The sequence below is a fragment of the Ranitomeya imitator genome, chromosome 2, assembly GCF_032444005.1.
Source record: "Ranitomeya imitator isolate aRanImi1 chromosome 2, aRanImi1.pri, whole genome shotgun sequence".
Classification (NCBI taxonomy): domain Eukaryota; kingdom Metazoa; phylum Chordata; class Amphibia; order Anura; family Dendrobatidae; genus Ranitomeya; species Ranitomeya imitator.
The window spans coordinates 527,611,894-527,639,396 of record NC_091283.1 but is presented as its reverse complement, the minus strand read 5'-3'; positions in this window follow the sequence as shown (position 1 = coordinate 527,639,396).

Here is a 27,503-nt window from a genome sequence, read left to right as displayed (position 1 = left end):
TTATTAAATAATTTTGAGAGTATTGACGACTAAGCTTTGCACTTTTCTTTTTAATGTGGTTGTCCTCTGCTCAGACAATCCCTTCTCAATTACTATATTCCGACATGTAATATAATAACAGCCTGCACTCACCTCTTGTGCTGGCAATGTTCCAGTCGGCAACATCGGCACTGGGTCTCCTGGGGCTTGCAACAAATTTTTATGCCACATGAGCCCTGCAACCAATCAGCAGCTGCTAATGGGCCGATGAACTCTCACTTTATTTGGATGTAACTGACATCCAGAAAGAAAGCAGCAGCAGTTGAGTAGGTGAGTGTGAAGCAGCCCATTAGCTGCAAGGCTCATGCGACATAACGTCATGCAAGCCCCAAGAGACTCAGTACCATTGTGGCTGGAACAGTGCCGGCACGAGAGATGAGTGCAGGCTGTTATTATTTTACATGGCGGAATACAGTAAATGAGAAAGGGTTGTTTGAGTAGCGGATAACCCTTTTAAACATATTGGAATTTTCTTATGTTAGTTTTTTCTGACATGCTGCATTTTTCTGAATAATGATGTTGTGAATTAGTGACCTAAAATACCTCAGTCATCAGACCAACATTTCCTCAAGGATTGAATAGATGTTTTTGTTATTGTTTTTCATCATCTCAATGTTTTGAGATTGAGTTTTCACTATATATTTATGTTTAATCTCTTTTATTAAAGTATTAAAATAGTACAACATATCACAAATACAAACAGACATATAAACTTAAGTAGTTACAAAACTTCTCAAAATAGTGCGTGTTTTATTTCACGCAAATATGGTATCATCACAGAGTCATATCTATTAGTTATTGCTGTATTTGTTCCTTGCTTAACTCTTCTGTTCTTTCTTAGCATCTCGTATTTTCACCACCTGTTGTCCCATTTCGATAATTATTTCGCTAAGCGGATATCTATTTCTAATTGCTATAATTATCCACAGAATCCGCCCAATATATTGTTACTTATCCCTGAAAGCAACTATGGTTGCTTATGGTATAATGCCAGACTTAAAGAAAAGATAAGAAGAAAGGAAGAAAAAGAAAGGAGAGATGGGAAGGGGAAAGGAAGGACAGTGCCTCCGCTGCCCTCTGAAACCGGCCCAGGAAAGCCGAGGAGAAACCTCACTGCCGGGAAAGTACCTCCCATTTCTCCATGAGAGCCCCGAAACTTCCAGAGTCCCTAAATGAAATCCAAGGTTGCCATGCCCGCAAGTACTTCGAGTTATCACCCAAAGCCTGTGCAAACAATTCCTCCATATGGTGGATATGTGAGAATTCTGTTAACCATTCAATCATGGACAGAATTTTCATTGTACGCCAATGTCTAGGTATAACCATGCAGGCTGCCGTCAAGCAAGACCCCAGGAGACTACTTTTTTGTTCTGCAATTGGTCCCAGAAGCATGGACAAGATGGCCATGTGCAGAGAAAGATTTAAATTATCTCCTGATATTTTATTGTAAGTCGAGAATACTTCTCCCCAGAATCTCTTTATCCCTGGACACTGCCACCAAATATGGAACAATGTTCCTCTTGCGTTCCCACAGCGCCAGCACCCATCCGCCACTGAGGGGAATATGGCATGCAACCTCACAGGGTATTGGTACCATCTAGTAAGAATTTTTAAATTCTTCTCTTGGGCATGACTGGCCAGAGACAGCTCATGAGCGCAGCGGTATGCCGATGTGATTTCCCTCTCAGTAAATGTGCATCCCATTTCCGCCTCCCACGCTCTAATATATCCCGGGATAACTGCTGAAGTCTCATCGTTTAGTAGTTTGTATACAAGAGAAATTTGATGGGGGTGTCTGCTGGACGAATATCCTCTCAAACTGTGTCAGAGAAGATAACGATCTCTCTCCACCAGAAATTCATCTGACAAATGATTTTAATTGTTCATACTCTACCCAAGATAGTGTACGTGTAGGACATTCGTCTTGTAGCTCGTTGAGAGAGGGAAAACCCCTATGCAAGATTATTTGATATATTCTTTGATTGGATTCCATCCTCCATCCCAAAAACCTCTCGCATTGAAGGCCCGGTGGAAAAACAGGATTAGCGAATATAGGAGACAATGGGGCAGTTGCGCTCATTAATGTTTTCTTATATTTTAGCATGTCCCAACTCTTAAGAATCTCGCTAGCCATCATATCCCGACAGCCCTCTTCTATTTTCTCTTTATTTCTTGACACTATCCATGGTAAATTCCGCAATGGAACTAGGTACCCCTCCTGTTCCAGTCCAACCCATTGTTTAGTCTCCCGTCTATAATGCCAATCAAAAAGATGGATCAATTGTGAGGCTTGGTGGTATGTCTTTAAGTCTGGAAGTCCCGCCCCCTTGTGATTTAGGTCTCGTCAATGTTCTGTAACTCAGCCTAGATCTGTTCTGAGGCCATATAAAATGTATTAGAGCTGATTTAATAGTCTTGAAAAAACTTCTAGGTGGTGTGATCAGTACTGTCTGGAACACAGAGAAATCGGGGAAGCACATCCATCTTGAATGTATTTATGCGGCCAAACCATGAAATCATTTTTTGGTCACACTTTTTTAGATCCTTTATAGTTTTATTCAGTATGGTTTCATAATTTAGTGTGTATAGTTTATTTAGATCTGAGGGGACCTGTATGCCCAAGTATTTAATGGCGCCCGTCTGCCATTTGAATGGGAAATTTTCCTTCGCCCAATCCACATCCCCCGATGGCAAAGTAATATTAAGTGCCTCGGTTTTGGTGTAGTTTATCTTAAAATTACTGACCTCTCCATACTTTTTGAATTCAGACATTAATGCAGGTATAGTGATATGAGGTTGGGAGATGTATAGAAGAAGGTCATCTGCATACAATGAAGTTTTATAATGCTTCTGACCTATCTTGATGCCCCGTACGCTAGGGTTATTCCTCACTACTACCGCTAAATGTTCCATTGCCACCAACCCTATCTGTCGGAGGGCTGATTGAAGGAAACTCCACCTCACTCGGTCAAACGCCTTTTCGGCGTCCACCGAAATCAGTCCCAAGTGCTTCCGGAGGGTCTTGGCATGAGCGATCAAAGATATAGTCTTCAACACTCCATCGTGTGCCTCTCTTCCCTGAACGAAACCTACTTGGTCTGAATGTATGATATATGGTAATAGGGGTGCAAGTCTGTTGGCCAGGATCTTCGCGAATAATTTTATTTATATATTGATCAGAGAGATTGGTCTATAGTAAGAGACCACTGTTGGATCTTTGTCCAGTTTTGGCAAAACTGTGATATAGGCCGCCAGAGATTGATGCGTAAACCCTGAGGATTCAGAAATGGAGTTATAAGTCCTCATCATGTGTGGTGTTAACTGTTCTCTGAAGAGTTTATAAAAGTGGGGGGAAAACCCATCAGGGCCAGGGCTCTTTCCGTTTGGTGTATTCTTTATGGCCTCATCCACCTCTTGTGTCGTTATGTCTGCTTCTTAGCTCATCTGTTATCTTTGTGGAAAGTCTAGGAAGTGTCTTGTCTGCTACATATTTATCTATTTTAGCCTGTATGTCCCCTGCATGATTAGCCAATTGTGTATTCCCCAAGTTATATAACTTCTGATAGTAGTCTCGTATTGTTTCTAGAATTTCTCCTGGGTCATGAGTCTCCGTTCCCTGACGTTTCTGAATTTTTGGAATGTAAGTCATCTGGGTCCTAGGATGTAATAATCGTGCTAGGGGGAGGTCGCATTTATTGGCCTTATGATAAAGGAGACTTTTAAAATTATTTCTGAATTTCAGTGATTGCTCATTTAATAAATTTCTAAGGGTCTTCCTATATTTAATTAATTCCCCTAGTATTACCAGTGACATAGTATTTTTATGCTTTTGCTCCAAGACATATATAGTGTCCATTAATTCTTTCGTTTTTTCCAATCTCTGTTTTTTAAGACGGGATCCGTGTTTTACCAGGATTCCACAAAGCACACATTTTAGGGTCTCCCATTTCACCGGGATCAAAGTGTCATCGTTTGCGTGATCTGACCAAAACTCATCTATTGTCTTTTTTATGTCTGTCGTGCAATTCAAGTCTTTCAGCAAATTGTCATTCAATCTCCAAGTCCAGGGACGGTCCACTACGTCTGGTGGGGAAATGTCTAAGAACACCGGGGCGTGATCCGACCATAAGAAGCTACCAATGGACTGTTGGGGGCGCCAGGATAGGGCGTGATGGCTGACAAGAAAAAAGTCAATCCGGCTATAGGAATCATGAGAACTGGAATATAGTTACATAGTTATTAAGGTTGAAGGAAGACTATAAGTCCATCTAGTTCAACCCACAGCCTAACCTAACATGCCCTAACATGTTGATCCAGAGGAAGGCAAAAAAAACCCATGTGGCAAAGAGTAAGCTCCACATTGGGGAAAAAATTCCTTCCCGACTCCACATACGGCAATCAGACTAGTTCCCTGGATCAACGCCCTATCAAGGAATCTAGTATATATACCCTGTAACATTATACGTTTCCAGAAAGGTATCCAGTCCCCTCTTAAATTTAAGTAATGAATCACTCATTACAACATCATACGGCAGAGAGTTCCATAGTCTCACTGCTCTTACAGTAAAGAATCCGCGTCTGTTATTATGCTTAAACCTTTTTTCCTCCAAACGCAGAGGATGCCCCCTTGTCCCTGTTTCAGGTCTATGATTAAAAAGATCATCAGAAAGGTCTTTGTACTGTCCCCTCATATATTTATATATTAACCCCTTAATGACAGCCAATACATCTTTTAACTGACCTGAGATATAAGAGAATAACCTCCCCATACAAGTGACAATCCAGTAGCTGTCGGCTGTCCACTATAGCTGACAACTTGCTGCATCAGCCACGATCAGTGTTTGCACCGTTCAACTCTGTTTAACCCCTTAAATGCTGCTGTCAATAGTGACTACATCATTATAAATGGTTTACAGAGTGTGGGGGCTTCCTATTTAACCAAATTGGTGCCCTCAGATCTTCATTTTGTGGTCCTGATGTTTGCCATGGCAATTCACGACCAAATAGCGGCCTTAGAGTCTGATTGCTGTAGTAATCTGTTCAGAAGTTAGAGACATTTAGGTGGTAAAAATGCACATTTTCATTCCTATCATGCCACTTTGCATTAAAATTCCTGTAAAGCACATGAAGAGTTAATAAACTACCTGACTGCAGTTTTCAATATGTCTGGGGGTACTGTTTTTAAAATGGTATCACATTTGGGGGTTTCCCAATATATGAGACCCCTAAAGTCACTTCAAACGTGGATAAGTCCCTAAAAAAATAAATTTTGTAAATTTCCTTGAAAAAATGAAAAATTGCTGCTACATTTTTAGTCCTCCTAAAATGCTAACAAAATAAAATAACATTTTACAAATGGTGCTGATGTAAAGCAGACATGTGGGAAATGTTATTTATTAATGGTTTGCTGCGGTATGGTCATCTGGATTAAAGGGATAATCATTCAAAGTTTGAAAATTGCAAATTTTTTAACATTTTTCTCAAATTTTTGATATTTTTTATAAATAAACACAAAACATATTGACCTAAATTTACCATTATCATAAAGTATAATGTGTCACGAAAAAAGATTCTCAAAATCACTGGGATTTGTTAAAGCGTTGCAGAGTTATTACCACATAAAGTGACACTGGTCAGATTTTAAAAATTTGGCTCCGTCACTAAGGGGTTAAAATAAGATCACCCCTTAGTCTTCGTTTTTCCAAACTAAATAGCCCCAAGTGTAATAACCTATCTTGGTATTGCAGACCCCCCAGTCCTCTAATAACCTTGGTCGCTCTTCTCTGCACAAGCTCTAGTTCAGCTATGTCTTTCTTATACACCGGAGACCAGAACTGTGCACAGTATTCTAAGTGTGGTCAAACTAGTGACTTGTATAGAGGTAAAATTATGTTCTCCTCATGAGCATCTATGCCTCTTTTAATGTATCCCATTATTTTATTTGCCTTTGTAGCAGCTGCCTGACACTGGCCACTAAATATGAGTTTGTCATCCACCCATACACCCAGGTCTTTTTCATTGACGGTTTTGCCCAGAGTTTTAGAATTAAGCACATAATTATACATCTTATTACTTCTACCCAAGTGCATGACCTTACATTTATCTCCATTAAAGCTCATTTGCCATTTATCAGCCCAAGCTTCTAGTTTAAATAAATCATCCTGTAATATAAAATTGTCCTCCTCTGTATTGATTACCCTGCAGAGTTTAGTGTCATCTGCAAATATTGAAATTCTACTCTGAATGCCCCCTAAAAGGTCATTAATAAATATGTTAAAAAGAAGAGGGCCCAATACTGACCCCTGTGGTACCCCACTGCTAACCGCTACCCAGTCCGAGTGTGCTCCATTAATAACCACCCTTTGTTTCCTATCCCTGAGCCAGCTCTCAACCCACTTGCACATATTTTCCCCTATCCCCATTATTCTCATTTTATGTATCAACCTTTTGTGTTGATAGTACGTATAATCTCTACCTCCAGGATTACGTGATCTCCAAATGTCCACCAGCTGCAACCCATGGATAGATTGTTTCAAAAGGGACAATTGCCTAGTAATTTCTCTCACATTTCATGTGGAGGTATCCATTCGTGGGTCAAGGGTGAGATTGAACTCCCCCCCTATCACCATCACGCCTTCAGCAAATTCCGCTACCTTCCTTAGGAAATCCCGGCCAGCCATGGCCTGATTTTCGTTTGGGGCATACCACCCCGCAACAGTGTAGAGGGTTGTATGAATCCTAAGTTTTAATAGTAGGTACCTGCCTTCTGGATCCGTATATGTATCCTCAACTGTGTGCTGGAGGGATTTGTGGATCGCAAAAGACACCCCCCTCGAAAGACTTTCGGGGCAGGTGCTATGGAACCAAGTTGTGAAATATCGGTCCTTGCTAGTAGGGATATTGCTTTTTTTTAAATGAGTCTCCTGAAGTATAAGTATTCGTACCTTAAGCTTATGCATTCCATATAGGATTTGTGACCTTTTCTGGGGCGTGTTAAATCCCCTGGCGTTCAGGTATCCCATAGTGATCTTTGGGTGCATTGTTGCCTGAGTCGTACCTTCTCTCTCCCTGCTGAGAGGGCTGCGGAGGCTAAAGTAGATCTAATTTATTAAAGAAATAGAGATAGTAAATAGAAAAGGTAGATAGTTAGACACGTATTCAGTTTATTGCGAAATCAGGGTCAATATCTATCAAAGCGTAGTATATCTTTAAAGCCCGAGGTGGTGTACTCTACGTAAGATGCCTTCTTAAACCAAAAAATATGTGGTGGAGGAATGTGTTAACTGCCAATGCCGTTCAACGGGTTATGGCTCCTCTGAAGGGTCGTAAGCTATGCACGATATGGAGTGAGACTCCCTCCTCCGACACAACCATCAGTAACCTCTCCTCAACTGAAGGGAGTAAATGTTAACTTTAAACTTGAATTAACCGGAGCCCGTCATATAGCGAGGTAGGGCCAGAGTATGGTTTACAGTCTTTGTCCAAATGCCAGTCACATCTCTAAATTTCCCCTCATGCCCCGAATAAAAGCCACGTCAGACTTATATAATACTACAGGGGTGCCGGATATCACAGACGATTCGATGAGTTGTTACAATATACTATATACATACTATAATGTAAAGCAGAAATCAACCATCTTCCAAGACAGTCGTGAACTTATCATCTGCTTGAACTACCACAACGGGGCAGAACGATGGCACGATATGTAGCACCCCTAGTGGGAGAGAAAAGAAAACGAAAATAAAGAAAACAAACAAACAAAAACCCCAAGAGTGGGGGGAGAAGGAAAGAGGGGGAAAGGGTGGAGAAAGAAGGGGGGAGAGGGAGGAAGGGAAAAGGGGGAAAGAGGAGGGGGGAAGCAGAAGAGGGAGGCGAAAAAGGAAGGGAAGGGAAGGGGGCATCGTTCTCTTAATTCCCATTAATTTCCTGTGGAAAGCGTCTGTCTTCTTTTTCCATGCGCTGTCTATCTTGAATTCCTTGCGAACTCTATAACGGTCGTTGCTATGAAAGATATTCCATTCCAAGACACCAATCAAATGCTAGTGAACTGGAGTTTGGACAACCATCTGTGCTCCCGACCCTCATGAAAATGAAACCAGATGCGTCCCGCAATCCCTTTCCCTCACCCAAACAGGCAGTCATGGACCCCATTCTGTCATGATCCTAACTTCATGGTTCTCTCCCTTCTTCGTTACCTTTGGGATCACGCCCTTCTCTGTCCATTCTTCTACCTGCTCTCCTCTGCCTTTGAGGGAGAAGTTGCCTGGGAGGGTCTGCTCCTCTGTACTGCAACGGCAGAGAAGGCCATTCTGTGATTTCCACCTTTGCTCTCCTCCTCTGCAGAGTCCACCGAGATAAATCAGGCAATAGCTGGATCCTGGTATCATTGTATTTTATGGCGTTCTCTTTTTTTGCCTTAGACATCACATCATCCTTTATTGGTATCTATGCACCCAGCATATCACATCACGTGGAGGAGCCTGGTTTTGAGGTCTTGGGCCCAATGCCCTATGAGCCCAGTCTAGGTCAAGGGGTGACTCCCATGGACGCTGCAGAGTTAAATACTTGCTGCAGTGCACCGCTTATGTCTTTGGGTGCCACTGTTTCTGGTAATCCCCGAACCCTAATATTGTTCCGCCTTCCCCTATTTTCGGCATCAGCAAGCATATCTGCCAGCATTTGAATATGATAGGATTGATCTGCATTCACTATATATTTAATTGTTGTATTCTTGAAATCCTATAACTTAATTAAAAAAAATACATTATCATGACTCCTTCTTGTTAAGTTAATTACACGTATTATGATGGAAAGTTCCAGCTACAGCACTGAACAGTTTGATACATGCAGTATGTGCATGTATGTTTTCCAGCGCTTATTTTTCCACAAAGCTAATATAATTACAAATGGTAACTTACAAATGATTACCACATGCAAATTTGCAACCGAAAATGTGTAGTGTATTTATCCTGTGGGACCATACCTTAAAGACCTCTGTTTTGTGAAAAATGTGTTTCTGTGGATCTGCAGAATTCCCAGATATTTCTGACTTATCAAACTGTAGGGAAAAGATTGCATCGAAAAGATAACATTCCAATAAAAAAAAAAAAAGATTTCTATGTGGGCTGCTTTGGTTTGTGTGCCAGGGCTGATTTTCAGTCCCACTCCGGCCCTGTTTAACAGTCTGTACTCAGCGCAATTAAATGCAACCTAAATATTTGAGTATGAAGGTGCAATATGTGAGCATTAAGGGCCTTATTTTGAAGTATTGGATAAAACCATCCATGACGTTGATGGAAGTATTAAACCCTTAGGTTCCCATGGTAAAAAATATGTACACCTTTTATGACTGTGCATAGAATGCTTTTGACACATCAGCGATCTCTATCAGAGAATATTTCTGACACATACCTTTGATGTGTAGGAAAAATAGATGTGAACATAGCCTTAGCTATCCGAAAGCTCAAAGTTTAGAGAACTTTTGATACTTTCGACCTATAATAAAAAAAAGCTTAGGTAAGAGATATAACCAGATCAAAACTCCTCAAGATCAGACATCTGTAGTTGACTGAATTGAAGAAATTGGTACAAAAAGTACCACATAGTTTTCTAGAGGACCTCATTATTACAGTTCAAGTGTGTGATTTCAGATTCACATGGACTATATAGGAATATCATCTCCCTCATGAAGAGATATACAGTTATATGAAAAAGTTTGGGCACCCCTATTAATCTTAAGCTTAATGTTTTATAAAAATTGGTTTTTTGCAACAACTATTTCAGTTTCATATATCTAATAACTGTTGGACACAGTAATGTTTCTGTCTTGAAATGAGGTTTATTGTACTAACAGAAAATGTGCAATCTACATTCAAACGAAATTTGACAGGTGCATAAGTATGGGCACCCCACCAGAAAAGTGACATTAATATTTAGTAGATCCTCCTTTTGCAAAAATAGCAGCCTCTAGTCGCTTCCTGTAGCTTTTAATGAGTTCCTGGATCCTGGATGAAGGTATTTTTGACCATTCCTCTTTACAACACAATTCCAGTTCAGTTAAGTTTGATCGTCGCCGAGCATGGACAGCCCTCTTCAAATGATCCCACAGAGGATCAATGATATTCAGGTCTGGGGACTGGGATGGCCATTCCAGAACAGTGTAATTGTTCCTCTGCAAGAATGCCTGAGTAGATTTGGAGCGGTGTTTTGGATCATTGTCTTGCTAAAAGATCCATCCCCTGCGTAACTTCAACTTTGTCACTGATTCATGAACATTATTGTCAAGAATCTGCTGATACTGAGAGGAATCCATGCGTCCCTCAACTTTAAAAAGATTCCTGGTGCCGACATTGGCCACACAGCCACAAAGCATGATGGAACCTCCGCCAAATTTTACTGTGGGTAGCAAGTGTTTTTCTTGGAATGCTGTGTTTTTTGGCCGCCATGCATAACGCCTTTTTGTATGACCAAACAACTCCATCTTGGTTTCATCAGTCCACATGACCTTCTTTCAAAAAGAAATTGGCTTCTCCAAATGTGCTTTTGTATACCTCAGTCGACTCTGTTTGTGGCGTGCTTGCAGAAACGGCTTCTTTCACATCACTCTCCCATACAGCTTCTCCTTGTGCCAAGTGCGTTGTATAGTTGACCGATGCACAGTGACACCATCTGCAGCAAGTTGATGCTGCAGCTCTCTGGAGATGGTCTAAGGATTGTCCTTGACTGATCTCACCATTCTTCTTCTCTGCCTTTCTGATGTTTTTCTTGGCCTGCCACTTCTAGCCTTAACAAGAACTGTACCTGTGTTCTTCCATTTCCTTACTATGTTCCTCACAGTGGAAATTGACAGGTTAAATCTCTGAGACAGCTTTTTGTATCCTTCCCCTGAATAACTATGTTGAATAATCTTTGTTTTCAGATCATTAGAAAGTTGTTTTGAGGAACCCATAATGCCACTCTTCAGAGGAGATACAAACAGGAGAACAACTTGCAAGTGGCCTCTTTAAGTAGCTTTTCTCGTGATTGCATACACCTGGCTATGAAGTTCAAAGCTCAATGAGGTTAGAAAACAAAAAAAAGTGCTTTAGTAAGTCAGTAAAAAGTAGGTAGGAGTATTTAAAACAAGAAAATGATAAGGGTGCCCATACTTATGCACCATTCAAATTTTGTTTGAATGCAGATTGCACATTTTCTGTAAGTACAATAAACCTCATTTCAAGGCAGAAACATTACTGTGTCCAACAGTTATTAGATATATGAAACTGAAATAGCTGTTGCAAAAATACCAATTTTTATAAAACATTAAGCTTAAGATTAATAGGGGTGCCCAAACTTTTTCATATAACTGTAAGTTCTCCATCGCTTCCATATAAAATGAGCTTCAGGAGTGTGAGAGAACAGAATACATTTTGTTTGGCTGTGGTAACCATTTTGAGTAGTGAAAAAGGTTAGGTTTCAGCTCACCTCCATCAGTAAATCCATGAAAGTCCACAAGAACATCCGAGCAAGGAAAACGCCACCGCCCAATGTCCAATATAGGGTAAGTAAGAAGAAAATCCAGCTCCGGAATAAAAAGTCATCAAATTCATTTCCACATGTTAAAATTCGGAAAAAGCTGCTTGGAAGTGACTGCACAACTATTCCAGAAAAAAAGCCATAAGTTAGATGAACGCGTTTCGAGCACACATGGTGCTCTTTTTCCACAGCATAAACTTGAATAGTCCAACAAGACATATAAAAGCAAGTTTAACAGGTGTATAGCCATGAAGATAATTAACTCCACCCCAACAGATGCCATTGGACAACCAAAACATATGACTATTAGAACAGATACGAGAAAACAAAAATCATTACACATGAAATGGATAGACATACCGCGAATACTGCACAGTCAGGTACCATTATCCACCTGAAAGAGACATATAAAATACAGAGACAATGATAGAATGTTAGTAGTGTAACATCATCTCTTTTCTGAGATTTAACCCTGTGGGCACTCTGGTGTTCAATAAAAAAATCCAGAAAGCTTCCCTATCCCGTAATCTGCTTTCTCTATCACCGCCCCGTGTATTTTTGTAAATTTGCTCTATTGCATAAACCTTCAGATGACTTGTGTGTCTGTCGTGTTTGTTAATAAAATGGCTTGATGCATTTGACACATGACGTACTGTTGGATGAACAATGTCCAATAAATGTTCTCTAAATCTATCTTTTAGTTTCCTAATTGTCGATCCAACATATAAGAGTCTGCATTCCAGACATTCGATAATGTATACTACATAGTCGGAATTGCCGTTTAAGAAACTTTTGATAGGGAAATTGTTTTGATTACTAGAGCAATGAAAATCTGCAGTTTTTTTGGTATATAAGCATGTCTTACAAGGGTGTGAACCGCATCTAAATAAACCTTTCGTTGATAACCAGTGAGTAGGAGTTTTCGGTTTAGTTGGATTCAGAAAACTGGGAGATAACGCATTGCCTAATGTAGGTGCGCGTCTAGAGACTATTTTGATACCATTCCGTAAGATTATATCCATGGTTTGAACATCTCTCAACAAATTTAGATTATGCAGGACAATTTCTGAAATAGATTTAAAATGTGTACTGTATGTGAGTACTAAAACTGGCTGTTCAACAGGCGAATCTGTTTTTTTCTGTACATCATAGACATTAGTAGTTTGTATGAGATCCGATCTCGTTTTTTTGTCTGCATTAGAAAAAGCACGATCTATAGTCCAATTGGGATATGCTCTATTATTGAGACGTTTTTTAATGAAGGTTTTTTCCCGGGAAAAGGCTGACTCATTATTGCAATTTCTTTTGGCTCGTAATACCTCTCCTACTGGAATTGAATGAATGGTATGAGGAGGATGAAAACTGCGTGCATGTAATATAGTGTTGCCAGCAGTTTGCTTGCGATATGTTTTACTCTGAATAATAGTGTCAGGGGAGCCCTGAAGACATAAATCCAAAAAATTTATGTTGAATTTATCAAACGTGTGAGTAAATTTTAAATTGAGTGGATTGTTATTTATATAAAAAATAAACTGTTCCAAACGATTCTGATTACCCTTCCAAACCATTAATAAATCATCAATATATTTTAGATACCATTCAATGTTCTGAAAAAAAGGGTTGTTGTCGCTGAAAATATACATTTCCTCCCACCAAGCCATTACCAGGTTTGCTACTGAAGGGGAGAATTTAGCCCCCATGGAAACTCCCTTACTTTGAATAAAGAATTTATCAAATAAAAAATAGTTATGAAATAATAAAAAGGATAATACTGTCCCAATGAATGTTTGTAAATCCTGAGTCAGATTACTATACTTACTTAGATGAAATTGTACGGCTACTAGAGCAATTCTATGTTGGATGGATGCATAAAGTGCAACTACGTCGCAAGTGAGCCATGTCCAGTATGGATTCCAAATTACATTATCTAGCATGCTTAAAACATCTCTAGAGTCTTTCAGATATCCTGGGACTCTTTGTGCTAGTGGTGGGAGAATGGTATCCAGCCACTCCCCTAAATGTTCGCTGTAAGAGCCTATACCCAAAATTATAGGGCGCATGGGAGGTGGATAAACAGCTTTATGTGTTTTTGGTAAAGCATGCATGAATGGTATTTTGGGATTAGCAACGTACAAATATTCAACCTGTCCCTTAGAGAAAAATGAATTTTTTTCCCGGAACTGGATTTTCTTCTTACTTACCATTTTGAGTACATGGTCTCTATCTTGTCCTATGTATCCTATGTAATGGTGATCAGGTATCACTGCTGGGTGGGAAAGTTTCTCATTTCTATTCACGCCCCTAAGGTTACTATTGGTTCATAGAAGGGAGTAATGGTGTGCACTCAGGTCAGTGACAAGGAGGTGCTGGTAAAATAGACCATGTGGTCCAAATAGTCATATACCAAAAAATTACCACACACTCAGAACTGGTATGATGCAAAAAGTATTTCACAAGTTTATTAAGTTAACAAACAAGGTTGCCGCCAATAAGTGCAGATAGAAACCCAACGTTTCGACCATCCCAAGTCTTATTCATGGGGTTACTTGGTTCTGGATTAAATGTACAGTCATGGCCAAAAGTATTGACACCCCTGCAATTCTGTCAGATAATACTCATTTTCTTCCTGAAAATGATTGCAAACACAAATTGTTTGGTATTATTATCTTCATTTAATGTGTCTTAAATGAAAAAACACAAAAAGAGTTGTCCTAAAGCCAAATTGGATATAATTCCACAGCAAACATAAAAAAGGGGGTGGACAAAAGTATTGGCACTGTTCGAAAAATCATTTGATGCTTCTCTAACTTGTGTAATTAACAGCACCTGTAACACCTAACAGGTGTTGGCAATAACTAAATCACACTTGCAGCCAGTTGACATGGATTAAAGGTGACTCAACCTCTGTGCTGTGTCCCTGTGTGTACCACATTGAGAATGGAGAAAAGAAAGATGGCCAAAGAACTGTCTGAGGACTTGAGGAACCAAATTGTGAGGAAGCATGAGCAATCTCAAGGCTACAAGTCCATCTCCAAAGACCTGAATGTTCCTGTGTCTACCATGCGCAGTGTCATCAAGAAGTTTAAAGCCCATGGCACTGTGGCTAACCTCCCTAGATGTGGACGGAAAAGAAAAATTGACAAGATATTTCAACGCAAGATTGTGCGGATGTTGGATATAGAAACTCGACTAACATCTAAACAAGTTCAAGCTGCCCTGCAGTCCGAGGGTACAACAGTGTCAACCCGTACTATCTGTCGGTGTCTGAATGAAAAGGGACTGTATGGTAGGAGACCCAGGAAGACTCCACTTCTTACCCCGAGACATAAAAAAGCCAGGCTGGAGTTTGCCAAAACTTACCTGAAAAAGCCTAAAACATTTTGGAAGAATGTTCTCTGGTCAGATGAGACAAAAGTAGAGCTTTTGGGGCAAAGTCATCAACATAGAGTTTACAGGAGAAAAAAAGGCATTCAAAGAAAAGAACACAGTCCCTACAGTCAAACATGGCGGAGGTTCCCTGATGTTTTGGGGTTGTTTGCTGCCTCTGGCACTGGACTGCATGACCATGTGCATGGCATTATGAAGTTTGAAGACTACCAACAAATTTTGCAGCATAATGTAGGGCCCAGTGTGAGAAATCTGGGTCTCCCTCACAGGTCATGTGTCTTCCAGCAGGACAATTACCCAAAACACACTTCAAAAAGCACTAGAAAATGGTTTGAGAGAAAGCACGGGAGACTTCTAAGGTGGCCAGCAGTGAATCCAGACCTGAATCCCATAGAACACCTGTGGAGAGATCTAAAAATGGCAGTTTGGAGAAGGCACCCTTCAAATATCAGGGACCTGGAGCAGTTCGCCAAAGAAGAATGGTCTAAAATTTCAGCAGAGCATTGTAAGAAACTCATTGATTTTTACCGGAAGCGGTTGGTCACAGTTATTTTGGCTAAAGGTTGTGCAACCAAGTATTAGGCTGAGGGTGCCAATACTTATGTCTTGCCCGTTTTTGGAGTTTTGTGTGAAATGAGTTTTGCTTTTTGCTTCATTCTCTTTTGTGTTTTTTTCATTTAAGACAAATTAAATTAAGATAATAATACCAAAGAATTTGTTTTTGCAATCATTTTTAGGAAGAAACTGAGTATTATCTGACAGAATTGCAGGGGTGTCAATACTTTTGGCCATGACTGTATGTAGGTGGCAGAAGTAGGGCAGGAGGATAATTTCCTTAGTGCATAGTCTGTCACTGTAATGTCCTGAGTTTCCTGCATAGGTGGCGCTCCCGCGCCCTGCTCAATGTGGCGTTCAGCTGACACTCTGCACTCACTGCCAACAGTGGTGTCCGCACCGCTCCCTGGCAGTTTAACCGTTAAAAAGTAAGAGGAATAGGCAGGGGTAGGAAACACAAAAGAAATCGGTATGTCATCTCGCCAACCGAGGATAATCTAACACTACCAGTGGCAAATCTCTCCAGCTACATACTGAGTGATTCTGAATTGAAATTTTGTCTAAATGACTCTCTTTCTATCCAACAAACGAATTTGATATATATAGAACATTACGAGATATGAATACATTTGCAAGAGCTTTAACGCTGCGCTACCATTTTTCTGAATACAGAGAATCTTCTATAAAGCATGGAGAGCCGCATGAGATCCTGAATGCCCCCTCTGCAACCATCTCTAATATACACAACTTTGAGGAACAATGGTCCATATATAATCTGCAACATTTAGCTAGTGCATCCCTATCCAACACAGGAGATTTAAATACTTTCTATAAGACTATGAATCCCTTCATTTATCCTATTCAGTCTGGATGAATTCCAAGAGAGAATTGAACAAGAGTTACATCTATTTAAAGACAAAGTCTGGAAAAATCTTCATTCTTCCAACCTCAGCGCAGATGAAAAACGCACCCTGAAAAAACTTTTGGCCAATAAAGATCTTCTTATTCACCATGCACATAAAGGAGGAGTAGTGACTTTATGAAAAACTGAATATGGAAATGTTGGCAAATGGAGATATCTACCAAGAGCTGAGCTTTGACCGCACCCAGAAATTTATTGAGGAACTTGAGAAATTATTAAAAGAGGGCGTTAATATAGGGTCGATAACCGAGAAATTATCTGAGAATCTCATGGTTTCCTACCCGATAGTTCCAATTTTTCATTCTTTCCCTAAAGTACACCAACAACAATTCCACCTCCCATGCATCCCATAGTTGTGGGCATTAACAGTTTGAGAGAAAGGTTCAGCTCCTGGATAGAACTTTATCTGCAGCCATTGGTCAAACAAATCCCAAGTTTCTCACGGGATACTAAACAGGTAATTTCTTCACTGGACAAGTCTAAATGGTCTGATCATTGTTTGTGGCTTTCATGTGATGCTATTGGACTATATGCAATTATCCCACACACCCTAGCACTGAAAGCGTTAACAAATTTTTGCAGCACTTTGGCAACTATACTGTATGCATCAAAGAATTCATAATTATGGTGACTGAGTTTCTATTATTACGTAATTATTTCTCATTCAATGGAATGTTTTTTTGCAAAGACGAGGATCATCAATGGGGCGGAATTTTCACCTTCTGTAGCCAATATCTATATGGTGATTGGGGAAGAGATCTTTGTTTTCTCCGACTTAAAATTCTCATATCAGGTGGGATGGTCATTATATTGTTGACCTCCTCCTGATATGGGAGAGCCTGCTGAGAAATTTGTATAGCACTTCAATAATAACGATATGAACCTGCGATTCACATTTAGTATACAGAAAGTGAAAATAGATATTTTTGGACATCTCCCTCACCTTCTCCCATGGAGAAGTATTGATTACTCCCTTTAAGAAGAGTATGGCCACAAACTCAACAATATATGCTACCTCCTGCCACCCAAAACATACCATGAAGAATGCACCTCTTGTAGAATTCAAACGTCGCAAAAGACACACCACACTAGAGACCCAGTTCGTGCAGGACATGTGTAAAGTCATCAATAGACTACATTGTCGCAACTACTCTAATTTGACATTAAAAATAGCCATGAACATAGTAGAGCTTAAAGCCCCCTCAGAGTATAATGCAGTCCCCTCAGAGTATAATACAGCTCCCTCAGAGTATAATGCAGCTCACCTCAGGGTATACTGCAGCATCCCTCATAAAGTATACTGCAGCCCACCTCATAGAGTATACTGCAGCTTTCTTCATAGAGTATAATGCAACCCCTTCATAGAGTATACTGCAGCCCCTTTATAGAGTATACTGCAGCCCCCCTCATAAAGTATACTGCAGCCCCCTCATAGAGTATACTGCAGTCCCACACACAGTATGATGCAACCACCATACACACAGTATAATGCAGCCAACCCCACACACAGTATAATGCAACCCCACACTCAGTATAATGCAGCCCCCTACACAGTATAATGCAGCCCCCACACACAGTATAAAGCAGCCCCCACACAATATAGTGCAGTCCCTCTACACACAGTATAGTGCAGCCCCCAATCACAGTATAATGCAGCCTCCTCCCCCACACAGTATAATGCAGCCCCCACACAGTATAATGCAGCCCCCATGCACAGTATAATGCAGACCCCCAACACAGTATAGTGCAGTCCCCCACACACAGTATAGGGCAGTCCCCCTACACAGTATAGCGCAACCCCCACACACAATATAATGCAGCCCTCACTACACAAGGCATAATGCAGCCCCCACATGGTATAATGCAGCCCCCCACAAACATAGTATAGTGCAGCCTCCCACACACACAGTATAGTGCAACTCCACTACTCACAGTATAACGCAGACTCCTCCCCCAAAGAAAGTGTAATGCAGCCCCAACTTACAATATAATGCAGTCTCCTCCCCCAAACAGTATAATGCAGCCTTCCCTCACACACAGTATAATGCAGCCCCCGCAGCCCCCATATACAGTATAATGCAGCCCCCACACACAATATAATGCAGCCCATGAAACAGTATAATGCAACTCCCCACACACAATATAATGCAGCCTCTTCACTCACAGGATAGTGCAGTCCCCCACACACAGCATAATATAACCATCCCATTCACAGTATAATGCAACCTCCACACACTCACAGTATAATGCAGCCCCCCCACACACACACAGACAGACACACACGCACAAAACTTACCTCTGTCCATTCCTTCGCTGCTCTGGCTTGTGCAGCGCATCTCATCGACTCCACTGTTGAGTCACAAGCAGAGGGGGAGTGATTAGAGAGGGAGCGTTATTTGATGCGCTATCCTCCATCACTGCTTTCAACTGTATCAGCATCTATAATGCCGATAAGTTGAATGCGCTATGCGCAGGGGTGGGGCGTCCATTCCCTCTTACTCACGGGCCCCATAGTGGGCACATGGCATGCCACTATTAGCAACACGCCACTGGCTGGGGGCCCCAGGATGAGCAGGGGCCATAGGCAGCTGCCTGGTCTGCCTGCCTCTAACGTCGATCCTGTAGGTAGCTGTTAAATATTAATTAATTGAATTATTCTTATTCTCAATTCTGTACTGAGCACATTGCTTCTTGCGGACACTACCAAAAGCTATTTCTGTGTATGTAGCTCAGAGCATAAGTCAATGCCATATACAGAGGACAATTGGTCTGTAGGAAACATATATAAACGTCTCCTAGGAGGGTGTGGGGGCTTTTTGTCACGTGGGACTGCACCTCCTGCCTACACATCATTCTCCATGGACATGAGACAAGTCACAAGGAACAACAGCTGTTAGCCATGCCATGATTTTACTCCATGCCATGATGACTTCAAACTTCACACAGACAGACGGTTTTACCATTCAGGAACTTGGGAAAGATGAGTAACAAGACAAGCGCTGATATTTACACATGGACAATCTGTTCGTAACTATTTCATCTACTTTTATGTTATTGCTGCAATGTGGTTTTCCTATGGACAATTCAATAAACCACTATACTTTTCATCAGAATATCATGACATTTTTCTTTTAAGAGTAAGCACCTGGTGAATAGTCCTGATTAAATATATGTGCGAAATAACCATTTTTAACATTGGCCAAGCCAGCCAGTTTTGATTTTTTTTGTGCTATTTTTGCGTGAATTTCCTTCACCTTGCACACGGGGGAAGACAGAAGAGTTCCGCTAGATGTTGTGCAAGTTTTAAGGAATTTCACTACAAAACTTCAAGTCACAAAGATCTCACAAGAGCCTATGAGTAACACAGACTAACAGGTGCAAGACGGTTTGACAAGCACTAGCATCGTAAGTGCTGAAGACAGACGTGCTGAAGTCCAGAGCCCAGCGTTGTCTAACAAAGGAACTACAACTACAAGCTGAGATTTCAAGGTAAGAAAATGGATTTGATTAATTCATATGCTAAATCAAGTAACATAGTAACATAGTAACATAGTTAGTAAGGCCGAAAAAAGACATTTGTCCATCCAGTTCAGCCTATATTCCATCATAATAAATCCCCAGATCTACGTCCTTCTACAGAACCTAATAATTGTATGATACAATATTGTTCTGCTCCCGGAAGACAACCAGGCCTCTCTTGAACCCCTCGACTGAGTTCGCCATCACCACCTCCTCAGGCAAGCAATTCCAGATTCTCACTGCCCTAACAGTAAAGAATCCTCTTCTATGTTGGTGGAAAAACCTTCTCTCCTCCAGACGCAAAGAATGCCCCCTTGTGCCCGTCACCTTCCTTGGTATAAACAGATCCTCAGCGAGATATTTGTATTGTCCCCTTATATACTTATACATGGTTATTAGATCGCCCCTCAGTCGTCTTTTTTCTAGACTAAATAATCCTAATTTCGCTAATCTATCTGGGTATTGTAGTTCTCCCATCCCCTTTATTAATTTTGTTGCCCTCCTTTGTACTCTCTCTAGTTCCATTATATCCTTCATGAGCACCGGTGCCCAAAACTGGACACAGTACTCCATGTGCGGTCTAACTAGGGATTTGTACAGAGGCAGTATAATGCTCTCATCATGTGTATGCAGACCTCTTTTAATGCACCCCATGATCCTGTTTGCCTTGGCAGCTGCTGCCTGGCACTGGCTGCTCCAGGTAAGTTTATCATTAACTAGGATCCCCAAGTCCTTCTCCCTGTCAGAGTTACCCAGTGGTTTCCCATTCAGTGTGTAATGGTGATATTGATTCCTTCTTCCCATGTGTATAACCTTACATTTATCATTGTTAAACCTCATCTGCCACCTTTCAGCCCAAGTTTCCAACTTATCCAGATCCATCTGTAGCAGAATACTATCTTCTCTTGTATTAACTGCTTTACATAGTTTTGTATCATCTGCAAATATCGATACTTTACTGTGTAAACCTTCTACCAGATCATTAATGAATATGTTGAAGAGAACAGGTCCCAATACTGACCCCTGCGGTACCCCACTGGTCACAGCGACCCAGTTAGAGACTATACCATTTATAACCACCCTCTGCTTTCTATCACTAAGCCAGTTACTAACACATTTATACACATTTTCCCCCAGACCAAGCATTCTCATTTTGTGTACCAACCTCTTGTGCGGCACGGTATCAAACGCTTTGGAAAAATCGAGATATACCACGTCCAATGACTCACCGTGGTCCAGCCTATAGCTTACCTCTTCATAAAAACTGATTAGATTGGTTTGACATGAGCGATTTCTCATAAACCCATGCTGATATGGAGTTAAACAGTTATTCTCATTGAGATAATCCAGAATAACATCCCTCAGAAACCCTTCAAATATTTTACCAACAATAGAGGTTAGACTTACTGGCCTATAATTTCCAGGTTCACTTTTAGAGCCCTTTTTGAATATTGGCACCACATTTGCTATGCGCCAGTCCTGCGGAACAGATCCTGTCGCTATAGAGTCCCTAAAAATAAGAAATAATGGTTTATCTATTACATTACTTAGTTCCCTTAGTACTCGTGGGTGTATGCCATCCGGACCCGGAGATTTATCTATTTTAATCTTATTTAGCCGATTTCGCACCTCTTCTTGGGTTAGATTGGTGACCCTTAATATAGGGTTTTTATTGTTTCTTGGGATTTCACCTAGCATTTCATTTTCCACCGTGAATACCGTGGAGAAGAAGGTGTTTAATATGTTAGCTTTTTCCTCGTCATCTACAACCATTCTTTCCTCACTATTTTTTAAGGGGCCTACATTTTCAGTTTTTATTCTTTTACTATTGATATAGTTGAAGAACAGTTTGGGATTAGTTTTACTCTCCTTAGCAATGTGCTTCTCTGTTTCCTTTTTGGCAGCTTTAATTAGTTTTTTAGATAAAGTATTTTTCTCCCTATAGTTTTTTAGAGCTTCAATGGTGCCATCCTGCTTTAGTAGTGCAAATGCTTTCTTTTTACTGTTAATTGCCTGTCTTACTTCTTTGTTTAGCCACATTGGGTTTTTCCTATTTCTAGTCCTTTTATTCCCACAAGGTATAAACCGCTTACACTGCCTATTTAGGATGTTCTTAAACATTTCCATTTATTATCTGTATTCTTATTTCTGAGGATATTGTCCCAGTCTACCAGATTAAGTCAGATAGAATTTGTAAGTTTGTACAAATCTAGTTTAGAAATATTTTGGCTTTCTTTATTTGCAGAATGCAAAATAGCAAATCTAAAGTTAGATTCTAAGCTAGTATCTAAGAAAACAGAAAAAGAGCAACTGAAAAATATTTTACATATGGTTTATGTATTTAACGAGTTTGTTACAGAGAAGTCCAAAAAAGACAGTGTAGAAAGAATTTCTAAGGAAATTAATGATGTTCCCAAGATTGACTGTAATGTGGAGAGTCAACAAGATGTGATGCACATATCTGTAATGGCGGCCACTCAAGGTGACCTTGACTTTGTGACTCATAATGAAAAACAAGATGGAGGGAACATAGGAGACATGACAACTGACAAAGATGATCTACGAGGGGCAGATGTACCATTGCCATTAAAAAAAGAAGACGAGGCCCAACTCCAACCTAAATCTAGGAAAATCTTGCTAAAGTTATGCAAAATCATTCCTGCATATGATGATAAAATCCATGTGTGCAGAAATTCAGAGATATTTGAGAGTTTTGCTGATAAGTTTGATTTGACTAATGAGCAGAAAAATAAATTGTTTAAAATGTCTAGTGATAAAAATTCCCAATTAAATGTCACCTGCTTAACCCAGCAGGAAGTGCGGCGGTGTCTAAAAATCACTAAAATTGACAAATCTCCGGGCCCGGATGGGATACACCCTCGAGTACTGCAGGAATTAAGTACAGTCATTGATAGACCATTATTTTTAATCTTTAAAGACTCCATAATAACAGGGTCTGTGCCACAGGACTGGCGTATAGCAAATGTGGTGCCAATATTCAAAAAGGGGACAAAAACTGAACTCGGAAATTATAGGCCAGTAAGCTTAACCTCTACTGTGGGTAAAATACTGGAGGGCATTCTAAGGGATGCTATACTGGAGTATCTGAAGAGGAATAACCTCATGACCCAGTATCAGCACGGGTTTACTAGGGACCGTTCATGTCAGACTAATTTGATCAGTTTCTATGAAGAGGTAAGTTCCAGATTGGACCAAGGGAACCCAGTGGATGTAGTGTATATGGACTTTTCAAAAGCTTTTGATACGGTGCCACACAAAAGGTTGATACATAAAATGAGAATAATGGGGATAGGGGAAAATATGTGCAAGTGGGTTGAGAGCTGGCTCAGGGATAGGAAACAAAGGGTGGTTATTAATGGAGCATACTCAGACTGGGTAGCGGTTAGCAGTGGGGTACCACAGGGGTCAGTATTGGGCCCTCTTCTTTTTAACATATTTATTAATGACCTTGTAGGGGGCATTCAGAGTAGAATTTCAATATTTGCAGATGACACTAAACTCTGCAGGGTAATCAATACAGAGGAGGACAATTTTATATTACAGGATGATTTATGTAAACTAGAAGCTTGGGCTGATAAATGGCAAATGAGCTTTAATGGGGATAAATGTAAGGTCATGCACTTGGGTAGAAGTAATAAGATGTATAATTATGTGCTTAATTCTAAAACTCTGGGCAAAACCGTCAATGAAAAAGACCTGGGTGTATGGGTGGATGACAAACTTAAATTCAGTGGCCAGTGTCAGGCAGCTGCTACAAAGGCAAATAAAATAATGGGATGCATTAAAAGAGGCATAGATGCTCATGAGGAGAACATAATTTTACCTCTATACAAGTCACTAGTTCGACCACACTTAGAATACTGTGCACAGTTCTGGTCTCCGGTGTTTAAGAAAGACATAGCTGAACTGGAGCGGGTGCAGAGAAGAGCGACCAAGGTTATTAGAGGACTGGGGGGTCTGCAATACCAAGATAGGTTATTACACTTGGGGCTATTTAGTTTGGAAAAACGAAGACTAAGGGGTGATCTTATTTTAATGTATAAATATATGAGGGGACAGTACAAAGACCTTTCTGATGATCTTTTTAATCATAGACCTGAAACAGGGACAAGGGGGCATCCTCTGCGGTTGGAGGAAAAAAGGTTTAAGCATAATAACAGACGCGGATTCTTTACTGTAAGAGCAGTGAGACTATGGAACTCTCTGCCGTATGATGTTGTAATGAGTGATTCATTACTTAAATTTAAGAGGGGACTGGATACCTTTCTGGAAAAGTATAATGTTACAGGGTATATACACTAGATTCCTTGATAGGGCGTTGATCCAGGGAACTAGTCTGATTGCCGTATGTGGAGTCGGGAAGGAATTTTTTTCCCCAATGTGGAGCTTACTCTTTGCACATGGGTTTTTTTTGCCTTCCTCTGGATCAACATGTTAGGTTAGGCTATGGGTTGAACTAGATGGACATATAGTCTTCCTTCAACCTTAATAACTATGTATATGTAACTATGTGGCTACCAGTAACTTTTATCAGGAGATTTTCATTAAAAATGCAGAATGATGAGTTCCATGAAGACATGACTGATGTAGAAAGAATAAAAATTTTGATATTCTGTGGTTTAAAAGAAAATTATCCAGATCTTGATATTTTTCTAAAATTGAATATTGGCCGGAAAGAATGTACTTTTACATTCATGTCCATTTTTGAAAGGGTTTACAAATTGGTCAGTACGAATTTCAAGAAACAATCAATGATAAATTGTTTTGGAAACAAATTTAAATTCTTAAATCCTGCATCTCGTGTTATTGCCTCGCAAAAAGATTCTTTATTTGAATGTGCGCAATCCCTTGATTTTTCTAGAAAACACGAGAATCTTGAAAGGAAAACAACTCATGCTAAGTTTTTTAAAACATGCAGAATTCAATCTTATCAAAAGCCAAAATCAAAATCTCCAAAACTGACCCAAAAACACATCTATGAAGTACGAAGAAAATTACATATTTGCTACAAACCCTATGAGTCCATTAAAGAAGTTGCTCTGAATGGGTTAAAAGCTGAAGGTTCAGATCTGTCTGTAAAGATGGCAGAAACTGACAAACAGAAGCAGGTGTGCAACAGCATAGGGAGTGAGCTGAACACTCAATTATCACAGCAGCTCTTCAAAGGTCTAAAATTGGCCTTATTAAATAGATGTTTTCAACAAATTATTGACAGACAGGTAAATTTTGGTTTAGGAATTGGCTAAAAATGTAATTATATTATATGATGAGTTATACAATGTATTATTTATTAATGTAATTATTTTATAATATAATTCTGTAGCTATATATATATTAACCCCTTCCCGACCCATGACGCCACGTAGGCGTCATTAAAGTCGGTGCCAATCCGACCCATGACGCCTATGTGGCGTCATGGAAAGATCGCGTCCCTGCAGATCGGGTGAAAGGGTTAACTCCCATTTCACCCGATCTGCAGGGACAGGGGGAGTGGTAGTTTAGCCCAGGGGGGGTGGCTTCACCCCCCCATGGCTACGATCGCTCTGATTGGCAGTTTCACTGTCAACAGCCAATCAGAGCGATTTGCAATATTTCACCTAAAAAACTGGTGAAACATTACAATCCAGCCATGGCCGATGCTGCAATATCATCGGCCATGGCTGGAAACACTTAAACACTCCGATCTGTGGTCCGCTCCCCTCCGTCCTGTGCTCCGCTCCCCCGTCCTGCTGTCCGCCCCCCCGTGCTCCAATCACACCCCCCGTGCTCCAATCAAACCCCCCCGCACTCTGATCCCCACCGCACAGTGATCCCCCCCCCGCACAGCGATCCCCCCCCCCGCACAGCGATCCCCCACCCCGTGCTCCAATCCACCCCCCCGCACAGCGATCCCCCCCCATGCTCCGATCCACCCCCCCGTGCTCCGACGCCCCCCCCGTGCCCTGATCTCCCCCCCTTATACTTACCTAGCCTCCCGGGGTCCGTCCGTCTTCTTTCCTGGGCGCCGCCATCTTCCAAAATGGCGGGCGCATGTGCAGTGCAGATTCGTCCCAGAGTGAATTTTGATCACTGAGATATAACCTATCTCAGTGATCAAAATAAAAAAAATAGTAAATGATCCCCCCCCTTTGTCACCCCCATAGGTAGGGACAATAAAAAAAATAAAGAATTTTTTTTTTCCACTAAGGTTGGGGTAAGAACTAGGGTTAGGGTTAGGGGTAGGGTTAGGGTTAGGGTTAGGGGTAGGGTTAGGGGTAGGGGTAGGGTTAGGGGTAGGGTTAGGGGTAGGGTTAGGGTTCGGGATGTGCACACGTATTCTGGTCCTCTGCGGATTTTTCCACAGAGGATTTGATAAATCCGCAGTGCTAAACCGCTGTGGATTTACCGCGGTTTTTCTGTGCATTTCACTGCGGTTTTACAAATGCGATTTTCTATTGGAGCAGTTGTAAAACCGCTGCGGAATCCGCAGAAAGAAGTGACATGCTGCGGAATGTAAACCGCTGCGTTTCCGTGCAGTTTTTCTGCAGCATGTGTACAGCGATTTTTGTTTCCCATAGGTTTACATTGAACTTTAAACTCATGGGAAACTGCTGCGGATCCGCAGCGTTTTCCGCAGTGTGTGCACATACCTTGAGAATTAGGCTATGTGCACACGGTGCGGATTGGCCGCTGCGGATCCGCAGCAGAGTTCCATCAGGTATACAGTACCATGTAAGCATATGGAAAACCAAATCCGCTGTGCCCATGGTGCGGAAAATACCACGCGGAAACGCTGCGTTGTATTTTCCGCAGCATGTCAATTCTTTGTGCGGATTCCGCAGCGTTTTACACCTGTTCCTCAATAGGAATCCACAGGTGAAATCCGCACAAAAAACGCTGGCAATCCGCGGTAAATCCGCAGGTAAAACGCAGTACCTTTTACCCGCGGATTTTTCAAAAATGGTGCGGAAAAATCTCACACGAATCCGCAACGTGGGCACATAGCCTTAGGGTTAGGGTTGGGTTGGAATTAGGGTTGTGGTTAGGGTTAGGGGTGTGTTGGGGTTAGGGTTGTGGTTGGGTGTGTTGGGGTTAGGGTTGTGATTAGGGTTACGGCTACAGTTGGGATAAGGGTTAGGGGTGTGTTGGAGTTAGAATTGAGGGGTTTCCACTGTTTAGGCACATCAGGGGGTCTCCAAACGCAACATGGCGCCACCATTGATTCCAGCCAATCTTGTATTCAAAAAGTCAAATGGTGCTCCCTCACTTCCGAGCCCTGACGTGCGCCCAAACAGTGGTTTACCCCCACATATGGGGTACCAGCGTACTCAGGACAAACTGTGCAACAATTACTGGGGTCCAATTTCTCCTGTTACCCTTGAGAAAATAAAAAATTGCTTGCTAAAACATCAATTTTGAGGAAAGAAAAATTATTTTTTATTTTCACGGCTCTGCGTTGTAAACGTCTGTGAAGCACTTGGGGGTTCAAAGTGCTCACCACATATCTAGATAAGTTCCTTGGGGGTCTAGTTTCCAAAATGGGGTCACTTGTGGGGGGTTTCTA